General features: G+C 39.0%; 1 pseudogene; it reads left to right on the forward strand.

Moving 5' to 3' along the window:
* LOC139710092 (organic cation transporter protein-like) overlaps positions 1-15,158 on the forward strand; it is a 36,557-nt pseudogene extending 21,399 nt beyond the window's left edge.
* The last annotated feature ends 2,500 nt before the right edge of the window (positions 15,159-17,658 follow it).

Consider the following 17,658-nt stretch of genomic DNA (forward strand, 5'->3'; position numbering starts at 1 on the left):
GTGAATATAATGTTTTCACCCCAAATGACCTTTAGGGAGACCTTATAAGGAAAGTTGACATCAGACCATAAAAACAACTTCAGAATCGAATTCCTTGACCCAGAAAACCTCTAGAGCTGACTTTTCAAATTATTGTAACACTTTAAAGGTTTTTAATTGTTATACTGGCCTTTAAACGTAGGTGGCAGCCATATTGGATTTTGCAAATATGCCGCCCCGGAGGGCGCCCTTCACAAGAAATATGCCCTTTTTTTCCAGCCGTCGATAACTGCAATTCTATTACTAAGGCTGGCATTCCTGGAATATTGACCATGGGCAAGCCATTTTTAGATAACTTGTTATGAATACAATGGCTTGACTCCTAAATGACCTTTAGGTGACCTTATAAGGATAAGTTGACTTCAGACCATATAAACAACTTCAGATTCGAATTCCTTGACCCAGAGCACCTCTTAACCTGACTTTTTAAATGATTGTAACCCTTTTATTTTTCAATTGCAGGTGACCTTTAAAGGGGCATTCCAGACGATTTTTATAATTTCACATCATGTAGTACATAAATCGACAGCTCCATGTATAGATTTGTGGAATTTATTGTGGTCCTTGAGCAGAGAAACAATACTCTGAAAGAGCTTAAACAAATTACACTGAACAGAGTTGATGACATAGGGGCCTCACATATTTCAGAAATGTAGCAGTGTAATTCCATTACAATACTACTTGCTTAACAAGTTCACCTGTGTAGAATGTATGCATGCCATCTTCTTTTGTTCTGCTTCCTTTAGCCCCAACTTATGCATTCTTATGGTGAGGCTGCCATGTCATCATCCTTGTTCATTGCAATTTGTTGTAAATTTTGAAAATACTTTTATTCCTCAACCCAATCACTATATATTCTGAAACTCTGTACTCGGTATAAGTGATTTATAGTTGTGTAACTGTAAAAGTCTCAAAATCGTCCGGAGGTCTCCTTTAAACCTTCATGGCGGCCATATTGGATGTTGCCAATATAGCCACCCCAGAGGGCGCCCTTTTTGGCGCCCATCAAAAATCGAAATAGTATGGGTTTGGGCTACATGTGTGCCAAATTTTGGTGTTTTTGGAAGAATTTGAACCAAAAATCCCTTACGCCCCCCACTATTATCAGTTATACTCAGCAGTTTTTAAATGCTCTCTAATGAGTTTTCTCTCTGCTTAGTTTGAGTTGGTGTGTGACCGTAAGGACCTGTCGGACATCTCGTCATCGATGTGGTTCGTAGGGATGCTGGTCGGCAGTTTTGTCTTTGGGTCGCTGGCGGATAGGTAGGTGTGTTTCGAGCGTAGGGTTATTGTTGAATGCATATTTGGACATGACGCACCTTGGCGCATCTATCATAAATATTCGATTTTCGACTGTCCAAAGTAAGGAATCTTGTATTCAAACCTTTATTCTCCAGATAACCCTACAGTCTTCATTATCCCAGCATGGACATATAGCCGTTCAAATATTTCAAAGTTAGAGGGTACCCCAAGAAGAAAACAACAAACAGCCTAAAAACACAACAACAGCAACAAACAATGAGCAGGATTCAAACCTAGTATCACCTGCCTCATTTCAGAGTCTTGTCTATTTCTAGTATTTACAGCACTTTTGCTCCTCCTCACTGCTATAGATATTTACATGAATAGCAATTTTGTGATTATAACTGATAATGCATGCGCTAATAATGTGCATTCCATGATTATGGTAGAAATGAGAAAAGAAGTTTTCAGCAGAGCCAATACGCCATTGACGAGCTCGTCGTCCAGCATTGTTTGTAAAAATATATTAAACAACATTATAAAAACGAAAGTATACAAAATCATTTCAGAGAGTTGGAGAACGTACAATCATTGGTCACAATCATAGCAAACTAAAAACAAGACAGTTTAAAGAAGCGAAGTGTAGATCTTTGGCCAATCTTCGTTTGGTGGTCATAGTTAATCAGTACTTCACAGTATGAACAATAAAGGAAGTTTTACTTGTTTGCATTCCATATCCATACTCTAGGATTGGTCGATGTCGGACCCTGTGGATCTGTCTCGCCATTCAGCTCGTGTTCGGCGTCTCCGTGGCCTTCGCACCGACCTTCTGGTCTTTCGCCGTCTTCCGAATGGTCATTGGCAGTGCGAACTTCGGTGTCTACATGATGTGTTTTATCATCGGTGTGTCTTTTAAAGTCCAAGTCGGCAATACATTTGTCTTCGAGTATGATTTGTGATAGTTTCGTCACTTTCTTTTTATTCATCGATTAATTTTTGATTACACAAAGCTTATTTGATACAAATTTCAAAATGAGGCGATGTGGAGGTTAAAAGAAAAAGGAAACAGGAAACGGACAAGAAGGATGGCACAAGGAGAGAATAATAATATTGTGATGTATGAAATGAGGAGGAGAAAAATGAGTTGCAGAGAGACCAGATGATGATGGAAGACCACGTCATTTTTAATTGATCGGAATCCACAAAGGACCAAGATGATAAGTAGTATTTTTTTAAAAGAGAAAGCTTATGTTCTTTCATGTAAAAATTTGATAAGACGTTAAACATCTGTCGTCAACACCATTCATCCTTCGTATTGTATGCATCACTTATTAAAGATCATGCACTTGTTCAATTACAATTGCGTTATGCCATGTTTTAGGGACGGAGTTCGTGGGCCCGTCGAAACGTGTTCTTGCTGGCCAGGGTATCAGCGTTGCTTTCTCAGTCGGATACATGGGGCTGTCCGTCCTGGCTTACCTTCTACGAGACTATCATCACCTGCAGCTAGCAATCTCTGTACCCATCGCATCGCTCTTCCTCTTCATACCGTACGTTAACATGGATTATTCTTTCCCTAAATCTCTCCCTTCCCATTGAAGTTAAATTACAGAAAAAAAGAGACAAGGATGACTCTGCTAATGATAAGATGATATATTTCTATAAATCTTTCTTACAGTGTTAGATTTTCCTTCTGTGCTTTTGAGGTAAATCACATCCAAAACAATATCATCCTAGATCGTTGTTTTGCTTCCCTTTAGTCGGTTCAGTGATGAGCAAAAGAGGGGAAAAAGAAGATTGTCTGAATTGCTGATATTGTTCACGAAAGTTTTAAAAATGAAAGGATACTTCACTGTACGATCTACTTGTAATTTAGGGAAGTCGGTGACGTAATACAAGAAGAGTCATTATATTTCCGATGTGAAGTTGGAGTATAATCAAGACAGTAATTACATCGTAGAGGCTTCATTCGGACAATACATTACTAAAAAGAAAGTTTTAAAATTTAATCTCAGTTCTTCATGTTAATCATTTCTGTCGAACTTCAGGATCGTCCCCGAATCGGCACGCTGGCTGCTTAGTCAAGGGGAGATCGAGAGAGCGAGCGAGATCATCCGAAGTATCGTAAGGGGCAACCGAGCGACCCTTGCCGAACCCATCTTCACTGAAAGCGACAGACTGGAAATGGTATGATTACAAAACTGAAGATGGTAGCAATTGACACGATAATTACAATCACAACCACAAGCTTCATAGGCAACTCAGACCCAACTTCCAACCCTGAACCCAAACTTCTTACCCTAATCCCTATCATGACCTTCACCCACCTACATATCCATTCATCCATCAATCCATCCATCCATCCATCCATCCACCTACCCACTCATGCACCCACCTATCCGTCAACAAACCCCTATGTCCCAAACACTCTTTCATCTGCCAATCTACCATCCACCTTGGGGTCTACTTTGAGCAGTCTCTGAGGATGGATAGGCATGTTTCGCAGGTATGCCAGACTGCTTACTTCTAGCTCCGTAACATCGCAGCTATTAGACATCTGCTTACAGGGACGGCAGCAAAAAGCATACTCCACTCGGCCCTAACATCAAGACTGGATTTTGTAACAGTATTCTAGCTGGCCTTCCACCTGTAACCTTGAATTGACTTCAAGCAGTACAGAATGCAGCAGCACGCTTGCTCACCTTGATCACCACGCTGAGGAAGTATGATCACATCACTCTTGTCCAGACTGAGCTGCATTGGCTTCCTTTCAATCAAGAACAGAATTGACTACAAGGTCTTACTGGTCACTTCTAAGGCCATTCATGGTCTGGTCCCAGGATTCTTGTTTTCCCTAATCGAGCGACGGTAGCCTCGCCCTGGCCTTCGTTCATCTGGCCTTACTCTCCAGGTGACCACCACACATCTCAAGGGATACGGAGACCGGGCATTTTCCTCTATTGCTCCTCCAGGAACTCCCTCCCATCTTTTCTCCGTGAAATCGACAAGCTGGATCACTTCAAAGCCTCACTCGAAACTCACATTTTTCACCAGGCATTCAATTGCTACATGTCTGCGCCTTTGAATGTTTTATAACAGATATATGGTGCCATACAGATGCCGTGGATCATAATTATCATCTATATCCATACACCCTATAAATACACCCATTTATACCAAGCCACCCTTTGCATCGACACCACCGTCCACCTATCTGTCATCTATCCACCCATTCACTCTTTCATCCAATACTCAACCCATCTTCAAAATCTACCCATACTCTCTTCTATCCATCACTCCATCCATCCGCTCAACCTCCTTCCCATCTATCCATCCACGCATAAACCCGCCCATCCAGCCATAAACCGGTTCACCCATCAACCCAACCGCCAACCTGATCATCATCATAATAGTTGATATAGAAATACAGATTAGGGGCGGATCCAGGAATTCTGCAAGGGGGGGGGGGGGGCAACTAATATTCTGGTGCCATTTCCGGGTTTCATTTCATTTTTATTTCTTTTGTTTTAACGAAAAATAAAGGGGGTGGGGGAGTGCGCCGGTTGCTCCCCCTCTGGATCCGCCACTGCAGATCACCCTCTTTCCAATACACTTGAACAACCAGTTTGCTTATTTAAGTTCTTTATTGCTAATTGGGAACATTCCAGCGAAGTTGTTATACTGACTTGACATTAAAGGTATAACATACATTTTGAACAGATCATTTATGACCTAACTTTCACGACTCTGAATTTCATTATATTTGATATCGGACAAAAATGAGTTAGTATGACCTGCATTGAAACGAATAAATAAAACTATTGAGTGTATGGGCTGAAAAACATTCAGGGCGAGTTGGTAAAAGACACCAATGGCTTGAGCTCTTGATTTTCACCATCAAAATTCACTGTCATAATATTGTAAGTAAGGTGCAAAGAGAGTAGTTCAAATGAAGTGTGGCTTCAGTTTTTGATTTATAGCCAATAAACGTTTTATGAATATAACAAGCATAAAAAATGCCTTTCATATAGACACAGGGACCGTGATCAGTTAGTGCTATCAACGCCACGTGTGTATTTGTGTGTGTATTATTGATCAATGAATCAAAGATTAATGATAAGTTGCACTTTTAAACTCTGCGTTCGAATGATGTTCTACTTATGAATGTGGGTTGTTAGGTCACACTGTATCTGTTTATGTTCCACGCGATGAATCATAAATTCACAATACGCTTATAAATCGTTTCCATTTGGGACATCACGTACCATCAGAAAATCGCTTACGATGCCATTTTGTTTAAAATCGTCAACTGCTTTCGCAAGTTCTTTGAACGGAAGGGCAGTTGCGAAAATACCTTGAACTCTGTTGAGCTCTGTTGTATAGATAACTTTAAATTATACCTCCTCTTTGATTAGCTCACCTGAGCTAAAGGCTCAAGTGAGCTATTATGATCGTTCTTCGTCCGGCGTGCCTCGTGCGTAAACTTTTTACATTTTCATCTTCTTCTTGAAACATCAATATCGATTTTCACCAAACTTGGCAGGTAGCATCCCTAGGGGGTTAGGATCTCAGTTTGTTAAAATGGGCACCATGCCCAACCCGGGGGGTTCCAGGGGGCCCAACCCCCCAAATTAAGGAATCTTTAAAAATCTTCTTCCCTAGAACTAGAAGTGATAGAGCTAAGTTGATACTATGAGTTATTACATTGATGACTGTAGTTTAAAGTTTGTTCATGGCGGAATCAGGGGTGCCCCCTTGGTACCCAGTCGAGGGGTGGGGAGGGGTCCTAATGGGGCCTAAATTGTACATTTTCATATCTTCTTGAGAACCCCGTGACCGATTTTCATCGAACTTTTCAGGTAGTATCCCTGGGAGGTTAGGATCTCAATTTGTTAAAATGGGCACCATGCCCCACCCAGGAGGCCCCACAAAGGCCCAAATTTCCCCAAATTAAGGAATCTTTGAAAATCATCTTCTCTAGAACCAGAAGTGATAGAGCTAAGATAATACTGTGAGTTATTACATTGATTACTGTAGTTTCAAGTTTGTACATAGAGGAATCAGGGGTGCCCCTTTGGGACCCAGGGGAGGGGGTGGGGATGATGGTCCTAATTGGGCCTAAATTGTACATTTTCATCTTGTTCTTGAGAACCCCATGACTGATTTTCACCAAACGCGGCAGGTAGTATCCCAAGGGGCATAGGATCTCAATTTGTGCAAACGGGCACCGAGTCCCACCTGGAGGGCCCCAAGAGCCCAAACCTCCCAAAATTAAGGAATCTTCTCTTGAATCAGAAATGATAGGGCTAAATTATTGCTATGACTTTACTGTAGTTTCAAGTTTGTTCATAGCGGATCCTGGGGTGCCCCTCTTGGGGGTAGGGGGGAGGGGTGGGAAGGTCCAAATGGGGGCCTAAATTGTACATTTCATCTTCATCTTGAAAACCTCATGATGGATTTTCACCAAACCTGGCAGGTAGCATCCCTAGGGGGTAAGGATCTCAATTTAGTAACATGAGCACCATACCCCACTCCAGGGGCCTCAGGGGGCCCTCAATCCCCCCAAATTTAGAAATCTTAAAAAATGTGGGCCCCTATTGTACATTTTCATCTTCTACATGAGAATGCCTGGTCGCGAATTTTGGTAGAGCTGTGAATAATTAATATTAGTGACTGCCGTGAAAGATGAACTTGCGATACTCAGTGACCGCTAGACCAGCGGGTCTCTTGTTCTTGATGTATTTTTATAGATTGTGTCTGAAAATATAAGCTATCATTATTGTGAGTGGCGTTCGATTGGAGTCACACTTAAACAAAATGACGATAGTTATTATGCATACAAATGGATTTCAAGGACTGATATACATCTGAATGCTTTTATGACCCTGATACGTACGATTGAATTGGAAGAATAAACTCAACATATATATAACTTTCGCGTCCTTCAACTTTTTATTCTTGACACAGTAGACTATCCAAGTATAGATATGCTCATGATATACTAATCATAAAGAAACAAATTTTAAAAGTAAATCTTTATTTTGAACAACGCAGCAGAGCGATATAGTGTTAAATGAAAGAAGAGACAAGAGAGAAAAAGAGAGATATACTGACACATCGTGAACGAAAATAGGGCATCGACGTAAATAGTCTGTAGGAATGAATTTATAATCTGTTTTTTTTCATTTCTATTTATTTATTTACTCTTATATTATATATATATATATATATATATATATATATATATATATATATAAGAGAGACTAAGGTTATATCCAACTAGAACTGGAGATGATTTAACCCTCACTTTAGATGCGCATAATTGCACTCCTTGTCAGGACATTTTCATTTCATTTTTATGTATAAACAAACAAAAAAAATGCTTCTCGACCATGAAGCCTGTGTCATCACGTATAAGTATCACAAATCTTACCAACTACAGGGCTATTATTTATCAAGGGTGAAAAGAATGTAACAATAGAGAGGTGACGGGTAAGGGGATATAAAAGAAATGAGAAGAGAGAGAAGAAAGAATATTGAACATGAGAAGGTGGAATGTAAGAAATAATACATGAGAATAGGAAGAAAAGTCAGAGATGAAAGGGGGAGAGAAATCATTCAGTTTCAAAGTGCACACACACAAAAAAAACTTTCGGAAGAAGGCACACAAGATAGGAAAACCAAGTGTGATGATAAATGTAATGTGCCTACAAGTCATAAGTCACTCATACGCACTTACTGAAAAAGACTAACTGTTAATAGTAGAAACATCTCGGAACTGCTGTCTTCTGTATTTATTGTTATTCCTTTTTTTTTGATAGGATCAACACATATTATGTGAATAACTATAAATTTCCTCTTGTTCATCATGTTCTTCGGCAAGAACGTCATGTGGAGTTGTGCTGTGGGTTCTCAGTTTGATTTAATACAATGCAGTTATAGTTCTATATTTCTTCTCATTTTATAGGGTGTCAGGGTACAATTACTAATGAAATATAAAACTTTTGATTCAGATTCATTTCAGTCATAATTTTCCAGTAAAGTGGAGGGGGTTGTAGATGTTGGTTGTGTTTACTTTTCCTCTCTGATTAAAATTATTGCTCCCTGTATCAGTATTTCGACAGATTAATAGCGTAATAAATCAATGACATATCAAGTTCACGTAAAGTCTGCGTAAACAGTGAACCTCCCGAGATAAGCCGAACGCTCATCACTTGTCAGTGTGAATGTCCTACTTTTATTCGCCCACAACGAAGTAGTGATGGTGATATGTAGTTCGTCAGTCGTGCGTGCACTGTTTGCATACTCTGTTAGGCGACCACAAAGTTGAATTGACTTTACCAAAGTTGGTACAACCTGAACCTCATGATTATACACAGATGTGGAAAAGCTATCCCTCCCACTAATTGCTGCTGTATTTTTGTTTATGTCCTGTTCACTCAGGAAAAGCAGGACGATGGTAAAAAATCGAACATCCTTGACCTTTTTCGGACACCGAACCTCAGAATGGAATCGATAAATCTCGCTTTCAACTGGTACGTTTTCCCGAAGATATACACCTTATATATGCGATCTGAATGTGTACTCATTCCGTGGTGAGGTTTACAGAGTATATAAACTAATACATATGAAGAATATATCTATATCTATATCTATATACATGTGACCGTGCACCACAAAACGAACATAAAGTCGCACACACTGATTTTGCGCGAGGACTGAAAGTAAGTGAAATGGGTCAACCAAGCCGATCTTGACTTTTTCATAATAAAGAGCAGGTCTTCGTTTACATTATGGTAATATCTAGTTTCATAAAACGGGCGGGAAAGTGTGTTTTTTAGCAGTTTATATCGAGCATTTTAGGTAGAATAGTGTGATTAGGTGTGTCTTTAGAGTCCCTTTTTCATATCTGAAAAGCCTTGTACACACTCTTCACTTTCAACTCTAATAACTTTTGAAGAGATAGTGCTACTGCATTGAAAGTTAGCATTAATTATGGACAGAATGTGTTAATTAGGCATGCTTAATTTCAGTTTAATTTGATAATCTCTTCATTGTTGTTACTCGGGTGGTTTACTTCCTGTTTTTGTCCCATTCATCGCACAGCCAGCACGGTTTGGTAAAGATTAAAGGGGATGGCTAGTAACCGATCATTGGAAATCAGTGGGAATGCTGAGGGATGATTGTTCCAATCCTTGTGGGATTCATTTAAGAGTACATTATATATCTACTGTTGTGTGAAAATTATTTGCTTCAGAACGGTCTCATATTCAAGTAATGTGCAGATTAATGCCCCGTCACTGACCAGGGACGCTAACCTGGAAACATTAAACTGCACATTACTTGAATATGAGACCATTCTGGAGCAAATAATTTTCACACAACAATAGATATATAATGTACTCTTAAATGAATCCCACAAGGATTGGAACAATCATCCTCCGGCATTCCCACTGATTCCCACTGATCAGTTACTAGCCATCCCCTTTAAGCGCTTGAAGAGACACTGTACCTCGGAGCCTCTTTTCTCAGTTCACACTTTTCCTGAGTTGTACATCATTTTAAAGCTTAAAGTCTGCTCTTTCAGAATATGGTCTTAACTAAAAATTCATGTCTGGCAACATTTTGTTTGTTTTGCGGTGCAGGGTCACACACACACACACACACACACACACACACACATATATATATATATATATATATATATATATATATATGCAAAGGGGTCGGTGCAATATAGTGCTAACCCATACTTTTGTCAAAATTGAGTTACATGCATTTTCACAATCCTTATCCTTTACTCTAACCTCCATGAAAGTATCGAATTCAACCAACAAGAAGGTAAAAAATGCATGCATTCATGTTTTATGAATGTATGATGTATGGACTTTCCAAACATTCAACAGCGATTATCTCAAAATGACTATCGTGTGGGTTAGCACTATACTGCACCGACCCCTTCAATGTATATATATATATATATATATATATATATATATATATATATATACATGTGTGTGTGTGTGTGCGCGCGCGCGTCTGCCCGCTGTCTTTCTGTCTGCCTGCCTGTGTGTGCTTGTGTGCTGGCTTGTGAATCTTTGTTGTCGGGTTTGAATGAAATTATATTAAGCATCGTGCATGCACTTCCATAGTGAGATTATTTCATTTTTGGGCGACCAGTCCCTTCGAAGGAATGCTGACTACAGGACTTTATAGATGGAGTGCGTAAATGACATTTTTGGCTCGTCATTGTTTATTTTGAGTATGATTATCATCGTCACGGTGTCGATTACCTGTATTAGAGCCTTACAGATATCAAAGTTAACGAATCGTGAGCCAATTTATCTGATATGTAACATTGATCTGACCAGGTTGGTTGAAAACCTCGTCTACTTTGGGCTGTCTCTGAGTGCTGGGGACCTTGGTGTCAACGTGTACATTGCGGCCTTCGTGTCCGGAGCTGTGGAGCTCCCCGCCTACGCCTCCACACTCTTCACCCTAGAGTACTTCGGACGCCGCATTTCTACGTGTCTCTATCTCCTCATCGCTGGGGCGCCTGTCTTTTGACAATAGTCATCCGTAAGCTCAACCCGATTCAGTGGTTTCAGGGCGTGTGTTGAAAGGGGAAGAAGTCATCTTTATAAGCACCAGGGCCCGTATTCAATCGTAGACCAAGGTTTTAACCTAATTTAGACCCACTTCAGACTAATCATTGGTTTAAACACGGATTAAGTTTTAGCACAATACGGGCCCAGAAGTTTTACATTGATGTGTTTATTTTGTTGTTTTATGTATTGTAAATATTTGTCTCTAGAGTTTGTCTCCAGAGTCTGGAAGGCAAAAAATTTTCCTCCATATCACACCTTTCTCATGACTACCAGCTTAAAGTAATGACATTATATTGGTTGAGATGAGGATTCAGATTTTAACTTATTTCGAGATATCAAGAAACAACTATATGGTAATGCTGAAGTGCATACAATTAAAAAGAGAATTTCAAAGTTTGTTTAATGAATATTGGTTTTCAAATGGCTGAGATATCCAAAAACAAAGTAAAAAAAAAAGCGATCCTAACAAAAGTCGGGTCCCACCTTTTATTATGTTTGCTTTGTTTTGGATATCTCAGCCATTTCAAAACCAATTTTCATCAAATAAACTTTGAAGTCCTTTTCTGATTATGTTTGCTTTGTTTTGGATATCTCGGCCATTTCAAAACCAATTTCCATCAAATAAATTGTGATGTCCTCTTCGAATTATGTGCTCTGTTATATTCTATAAGAGGTTTCTCTTTATCTCAAAAAATTATCATTAAAAAAAAATGTTGGAAATCTAAAGCTCCAGCTCAACCGAAACTATACAAGCACTTTAAAGTTTTATGAGGACAAACAAGTTGTATTTCTGCGTAAAGTACATACTGGGAGTACAAAATTTATTGCAAACACTCGGAGATATGTGTGTGGTTCATAATACAGCATATACAATATAGTAAATGATTTGCAAATTATAAGGGCCAAAAGTTTACGTAATCAATCCTACGACTTTATGTCGCGGTTCCGGTCTTGGGGCAGGTGGGATGTACTTTTGACTCCCTGTTTATCTGGAAATATGTACTTATCTGAAGCATACGTATGCCTCTTGTGTTTTAACCCTTTCTGTACTAGGGACTATGGACAGTGTTTACAACACTGGGGGATTTTCTGTGTTGATCAGCACTCAAAACATATGAAGGGTTAATAGATTATATATCATGTACATCAAGCTATGAGAAAATTTTCCGTCGTCATGAAAAAGTATGCTGACAGGAAGGATAGAAGCTGTAAAAATTCTTTTTGAATTTGTTTTCCTTTCAGATGTATGTAAACATTAGGCTGTGTAACATCTTTCGTATACCTGAAGGTTTTGATGTCGCGAAAGCTTATAAAGTGTACAAATAAAGTAGGTTGCACATCCCATGACGTAGCTTTTCACCTCACTTTAATTGCCAAATTTTCGGCCACTGAAAGGTCCAGGAAAGTCATTTTCTCGGTGCGAATAATATTTTTTTTGTGTGATTAATGTGTGTAGAATTTGTGTGTGTGTGTGTGTGTGTGTGTGTGTGTGTGTGTGTGTGTGTGTGTTGGTTGGTTGGTTGGTTGAGAGATGAGTCTCATCTTGATATGACGGACTGTCTTCTCCGAACGGAAGAAGTACGATTTTTTCAAGTCTTATTAGATTCAACTTCTCTATGTCCCTCTAAGATCATACAGTCACAATACACCTATCTTGTATACGAATAAACGCGCCTCCTCCACATGTACTGTTAGACCAATGCGCTTCTCGATTCCATTCAAAATGAGCTCCACCGCTCAGTGGACAAGACACCGTCCATCGTAGGGCCTTCGATTCGACTCCCCCTGAGTGCAGCCGTCATCCTCATGGCTTATAGTCCTTTTGACATGTAAGAGAAGACTTAAAGCTAATATATATATATTTTTTAAATAACAAGCATGCATTTAAAAAAAAAATAACAAGCATGCATTGCTTGACTCTCTGTGTGCTACAATAATTTCCTGTCCGCAGTCATGTGTGTGTGTAATTTGTGTATATTAAAGTTGACTTATTGGAACAGAAGGGTTAATGGGTATAATATTGCTCGAAGAGCCTGGAATGTAATTATATACATATAATGTATGCATTTTTTATTTATCTATTTATTTATTTATTTATTTATTATTATTTTTTTTTTTTTTGGGGGGGGGTTATTTCGAATAACGACAATAATCTACGCAAAAACGATTTTATTGTATGCATTAAATCATACTATTTTTCTTTCTGTTTTTATGCAGCAAGTGGACCATGGAAAGCCGCAGTGGCTACGATAGGTAAATTTGGGGTCACCGCGTCCTTTGGTATAATATTCATCTACACTGCCGAGCTGTATCCGACACCTGTAAGGTAACTCTTCCGTGTTAAGCAGTATCATCAAAATTTTGATCTCGAAGACATTGGGCATTGAGGTTAAAATCAGCTTTATGCCTTACAGCACCAACCAAAACCAACCCCCCCCCCAAAAAAAAAAGGAAAGAAAAAAAAACCTCTCACAATATGTGTAAAATAAGCAGAATGAAGACAGTTTCGTTTTCATTATTTCTTTCTGAATACTGTGCTGTGTAGTTTTTGTTGAAATATTCGGCTGTTGGGATGTGTTTCTTACTTGAATGACTGGTACCTCCTCTTCTTCTTTTTTTTTCGCAGATTCATGTCAAACGCCACTATTTCTTATCTGCTTATGCTAATGTGCTCATTTCAGTGCATCTGTGACACTCTCCTTTGACATCCAGTTGTTGATTTTTATTTGTATTTTTCTTTAGCTTTTAAGACGTCATCAACATTTAAAGTCAGCTGCAGTAAGCTTACCGTCACAAAAAGTAAACATACAAACAAAAAGACAAATAAACAGAGAAAAAAAGCTGGCTATGTAAAAACGTATCTCGTATAAAAGACTTACATCTCTGATGATAATCTGATAGTCATTGCTATGTACAAAATGTATCAGAATGGCAGCATGGGGTGAAATCTTTGGAATTGTATCGTATGAAAAAAAGAAACCCCGCGTTACCTCTGGTGCAACTGCGTTTGGGAAAGTGCATACATGCATCAGATAATGTAATGCCGATTTAAGTTGACTTTACTCTTGATGTCTTCACGACCGGCGAAAAAATAAAAAATACAAATAAAAGAGAAGCTAAGCGGATGCAGAAGAAATTATCATGTGAAATGATTAAAAACATTCGAACATATTTTGAAAAAAAAAAATTCATCATACAGTCCATAAATTTATGATAAATAAAGGACGTACTCACACCAGCAAGAGTCACCGTAGACACAGGAAAGGAATTGAGGACCATGGGGCCTTAAAAAAAGAGAGTAACACCCTTTTCCCTTCTTTCCCTGTCCTAGGAGTGTTGGTCTAGGCATGTGCTCCATGTCATCACGAGTCGGAGCCATTATAGCGCCTCTCATTCGTATCCTGGGAAGAACATGGGTCCCGCTACCATCACTGGTTTACGGCTTGTTTAGCATAGCTGCCGGCCTTCTTGCCCTCCTCCTGCCCGAGACCCGGGGCAGGAAGCTACCGGAGACAATGGAAGAGGGGGAGAATTTGAGGTATGGAAAAAGTGATGCACTACATCTTGAAATCATTAAAAACGCCTCTCCAATTATTTATTACATTGCTTTTTGTTTGTTTTTTGTTGTAGGCATTAAAAGTCATGGTTAACATCTGACTGTAGCCTTGATGATAATAATGCGTTGAATTCGTTGAATCCGCAATCCTTGAAGTACGTATACATAATAATGATTCAAGAGCATTGCAATATCAAGATTTTATGTATCAATATATATGGGTTTTCTTGTGTTGAGATAGATATTGCTATCGGTAAGGGTTGACAATAGGAAAATGCAGAAATCTGACACATGTGAGTCATAAGTATGCGGCTTACTATATGTACAGGAAAAAAAAAGATATTGGCAAAAGTATCTGCATCATTTCCTATGGAATGTACTAAGGAAGGATAGTCATACAGTACAACGAGATGTCACATCAAAAGAGTTAATGTACCATATCGAGAAAAGGTGGGGGATCTGGAGAAGACGATGGAGGAAGAAGATATTGTAATAAGTGACGAGTTGATCATTGCATGAAACGTGTTGGTAATACACTACTACAACGTACAATAATATCGTCATCCTTTATACGATTCCAGGAATGCAGGAGTGCACTACGCTGAAGTTCCGGCTGTAGACGCTGAAGAGAAGCCGGCAAACCCGATGTCGATACCCATGGACGACGTGACGACTCACGGAGACGAATCGGATAAAGTTTGACTTCACACGAATGGTTCACATTCTTGAGGATGGATGAAATCCATATAAATGTGCGAACAAAATCTCTCTTTGTCATTTATTGTTTATGTTCACGCTGATAGTGATAGTGACTCCGGATAAGGACCCGAGTGTGAATCCCGACCAGTGCTTACATCCTTGGACGAGATTACTTTTACCCACCATGCAGCTCTCGACCCAGGTGTATAAATGGGACCTGGAAAGGCTAGGGTAATAAAAATAACAGCGGCCCTCTAGTAGAGCAGTGGCAACACTGAAGAGGCTACCCTGGGTATAAAGAAGAACTTATTATTAGGTGATCCGAGTATCCTTCGGATCACCTTCTGTATCTGTACGGATTCTTTGTTCTTCGTCTTTTCTTTCTGGACAAAAGTTGTGTTTCGATTAGCTCAGAAAGTGCTCTTCCTATCAATGTCAAACTTATACCATATATGTATCGTGTCCCAAAGACGACAGATCAAGTAAAATCATCGTGATCAGTCGACCGTGACGTCACTATGACGTCATTATATGAAAATTCATTTTCATTCATATCTCATTAACGGAATGGAATTTTTCAATGAAATTTACGTCACATAAAGTTCAAGTCAAGTTGATTCTACACAAGTTCTCAAAATTCATCTATGCCCTTAAAACGTGCGCGTACGCGCGCGTTGAAATATTTGTATGCTCCAATCGAGCTCAAATTTTTTTTTGCACACGTTTCAGACCATTTACAGCATTTTTGAAAAATTGAAAAATTTGGACGGACGCGTACGCGCGCGCGCATATACGCACGCACAGCTCGTATGCAATAGAAATTTCCCGTTTTTCCACTTTGATCGGATGTCTAAAATGTCAAGGAATATTTCTACCAACTTTCAAGTCTATCCGACTCAAAATGACGTCATACGGGCCCGTCAAAGTTGAAATTCCGCGCGCGCGTCAATGGCGATATACAGTGCAACTATGCCAAAAAAACGCCAATTTTCAATCCGATTTTACTCGCCAGGATGGACGATGACTCCCCATTTTCTTTACATATTCTGAGAGCTTATGAGTTGTACATGTCATTTCATGGGTTGGTGATGCTGGAAAAATGATGGAAAGATATCAAATTTCTTAAGAAAATAAAAAAAGTAAATTTTCAAAATGACGTCATCAAATTTCAAGTTTACTCGAGCGTATCTCACTTATTCTTGGCCAATTTTCACCCAGATTTCAGTATGCTGTAGCTTATTTAATGCTCCATCAGTTTTAATCGAATCAAATATTTCGGTGGATGAAGTCTTCACCTCGTAAAAATAGATTGAAGGTAACCTTGTCAAATTTGATCCATTTGCGAGTTATCTCTATAGGAGTGCAGTTTCTCTTGAAATGAAAATTAACATGACTGTCTTTATCGAGCACTATCTCACTTATCCTACGTTGAATTTCTCCCAGATTTTAATACGTTGTAGCTGAGACTTTGCGCTATCGTAAATGTGCCCTTTGTTTTTTCATACAACGTCAAAATCACGTCGAAAAACTTCGCTTAAATTAAAGCTTAGCTTCGATATATTTTCATATTTCTTTCTTTTTGCAAATTTCTTTGCAATAACACATGAAAGACATTCCCTAGTACCCCCATATTTTGCACATGTTTAGTTCATGTCACGTACATTATTTTATAAGGTAACAACTACTTGATTGAACACCATTTTGGGTAGGTAAATTAGTGTCAAATGTCATAAGTGTATCATCCTGTATCTTGGTGAATACATGTCCTATCTTTTCAATATTTTGCACACACAAAGACCACGTTACCAGGATCATTACACAAAATAACCACTTTTTTCTCAGATGCCATCTTTGCTGTGCAAAGTGGGATCAATGGTCAAATGTGACCGTGCACCTCAAAACGAACATAAAGTCGCACACACTGATTTCGCGTGAGGACTGAAAAATAAGCGAAATGGGTCAACCTAGCCGAACTTGACTTTTTCATATTTTCTGAAAGAGCGGGACACGGCCAATGTCTCTAAACACAGATGAAACCTATATCGTCATGCCTGTATTGCGATCAGGACTCGAATCATTGATTAAAAAAAAATCGGATCACCTAATTTGTCAGTGTTGACAAATTCCAAGTCTAGTTATCATTATTGTTGTTATTATCCTCATCATTATCACCTCGTCACCTCTTAAAGTGCAAAATTCCAATCATAACCATGGCTGGTGCGAACTCCCCTCGTTTTTGTTGTTGTTGTATTTTAAAGGAAAACGTCATAAAAAACAACAAATAACAAACAAGACAAACAAGTCAATTCGAATGACCATTTTAGTGTTGCCTTCCACTCATTTCTCATGGTAGCAATCAAGGTACTCGGGAAAGCATTTCAATCTATTATCATTACCGTATAATGAGCAGTATAGTGTATGTATTTTTTGGCAATTTTTTCATCGAGAAGTAATGTGTGTAGTACCCCAGTTTAAAGCATTGTGGTGTTTTGCCGTGGTTCTCTCTCGTGTGCT

This window comes from Diadema antillarum, unplaced genomic scaffold (assembly GCF_040938485.1).
Source record: "Diadema antillarum isolate AM-2024a unplaced genomic scaffold, OU_Dant_1.0 seq00001497_RagTag, whole genome shotgun sequence".
NCBI lineage: Eukaryota > Metazoa > Echinodermata > Echinoidea > Diadematoida > Diadematidae > Diadema > Diadema antillarum.